Here is a 2466-nt window from a genome sequence, read left to right on the forward strand (position 1 = left end):
TTTTGAGATGTGATACTGTGCTATTTTTTCATCTAATACTCCAGAAAAAAATAAGTAAGATGTTATTTTACTGCTTTGCATGCTTCAGAAGCAGATAAAAGTACAGTTGAGAAGAATTTTAGCATCAGGCTACATAAGTCAGCTGCCAACTAAAATTACTTCAAGATTAAGTAAAACTGCTGCTAGAGAATCATCTGGGTTTAGCTCCATCTCAAGTTTATCTCGTTTGAAAAGTTTATCCTGACTGCAGGAGGAAGGATTTTGTCGTGGTATCATGGCTGAACACTGGAAGGGCAGGCATTTCCCTCAGTGAAAAGTCCCAGCTTGATCCAAGGAAACTCATCAGGGAAATTCTGCTGTAGAGCTGGGCAGAGCTGGGATCTTCACCAGATGAGGGTCTGCTCAAAAGCATCTCCCACCTTTTGGGATGCCCTCTGGTGACTGGAGCAGGGGGTGTGTTTCACCTGGGACAGGAATGGGCAGGACACAGGAGCTGTGATTTTGCACATGATCACAACTCAACTTTGATATATTTTGGCTTTTGGGCTTCTTCACTTGCACCTGAGTTCCTTGGTTATGAGTACCTCTTGATATTATAGAGAACTAACACAGGAAATTTGCAGTATTTTTCCATTTGGGTCTTATTATTCAAATCTCATCTCAGCAAAAACTCTCAGTGCTTAAACAGTTGTGTCCATCAGATTAAGATGGAGATTCAGGTCAAGACAGAAATTCCTGTAGCTTTTTGACAAATTTTTGCATTCTTGTGAATCCAGGCTCCTGCCCAAAGGGGCAGAGACAGAGAACCTGTCCTTTGACTTAGGTATTCACATGGAAGCAATATTCAGGACATCCAAATTTGGATGTGGAGAGTGCAGTAGTCAACATCTGCACGCAGCTGCAGCCTGAGCTGCATCCCAAGCTGCCTGATGGCTTGGCAGTGCCACTCTAGGAACCCCTGGGACAACCTGTCTTGTGCAGCAGGTACTGGCATCTATTCTCGCCACACCTGAGAAGGGCAGTAGGAAGCACTGGCCACCATCAGGAGGATCTGAGCATTGCCATGGCCAACTACACCTGCCACAAGTAGCTCAGGAGAGACAGGAACAGCACGGCAGTCCCAGGAGCACGAGGAGCCCAGGGTGCATGGGAATGGTTCTGCAGGCTCTCTGCTACAGTGTGACCCCTCCTAAAACAGAGAAAACATCATCACTGAGCTTCCCCTCTCTGCACTCACGGTCATCTTGTGCAGTCCAGCAGGACAGCCTGTGCCTGTGGAAACAGGAATCAGGTTTGGGATGGGAGCTTGTGCAGCCATATCTGCAGGGAAGGCTGCTTGCTGGAATTGAGCATGTACCTCATGGGAAAGCTGCAAAGTACAATGGCTAAAGCAGCAAAATACATTTCCAAGTCCCTTCTCCAATGTCTCCTGCACAGGAATGCAGCAGGGCCCGAGCTTGCTTCCCTTGCTGGAGGAGCTGCCACCTGCTCTGTGCTCACTTGTTCTTTTATGCTTCTCCTGATGACATCAAATAAATGCAGGCTTGCTGCCTGCCTTTGTGCAAACTCATCGTGGCGTGAGAGCTTCATTGCCACAATAGTAACTTTGTTTTGCAAATTCAGCCTAGCTGAAAGTAGAGACAGCATCCCCACAGAATGGGAATTGTGTCTGGTTACATCACAGCTGACTTCAGTGCCATCTGTTTTCTTGCTTTTAAAATATAATGTTCTACATATAGAGAGCTTCACCAAATTTCTGTTGCCTGGTTTCTCATTGAATTCCAAGGTCATTGACATTTAGGAAGATGGAAATCACTCTGTCTGTCAAATGGAGATTGGGCTCCATTCTATCATGATCTATTGTGTTACTGGACCCTGATGTGGAATGTAAATATTCAGTAAAAATCCCTGCATTTGTGCTTGTTGCAGCTTTAAAGAGAAGCTTATTCAACTCCAAACACTGTGCTGACAACTTCGCATTCAGTTTATAAATAAATTCTGTTGTTTCTTTTAATTTAAAACCAAATGGCTGAAAGTTGTTTTTGGAGAGTCTTTGGAGGTCTATCCATGCTTAAGCCAACACTGCTCTTCATGCTGAAGGCAGTTTCTCTGCTGGCATTTATTTGCAGTATTACAACTGAACAACCCAAACAAAAGACTGAAATACAAACGTGACAAAACCCACTCACTGGGCACAAAATAATATTGAACATCAGAATATAATATGCCTAAAAAGGAAAATGGAGTAGTACTTCCCTCCCCCAACCTGATGGAATGTTGAAAATCTGTGGAAAATTACTTGTGAGTTGGTGGTGCTGTTTGAGTATTATATGATGAGAGGAGAGACTTAAAATTCTCAAGTTACTTATTTATAACTGTTTCATTAGAAAGAAAAAATATCGGAAACAAAAATGGGAAACCAGAATCTTGCCTGATAATTTCTAAGTGACTTAAAGGCATTCACTC

This window comes from Melospiza georgiana, chromosome 2 (genome assembly GCF_028018845.1).
Source record: "Melospiza georgiana isolate bMelGeo1 chromosome 2, bMelGeo1.pri, whole genome shotgun sequence".
NCBI lineage: Eukaryota > Metazoa > Chordata > Aves > Passeriformes > Passerellidae > Melospiza > Melospiza georgiana.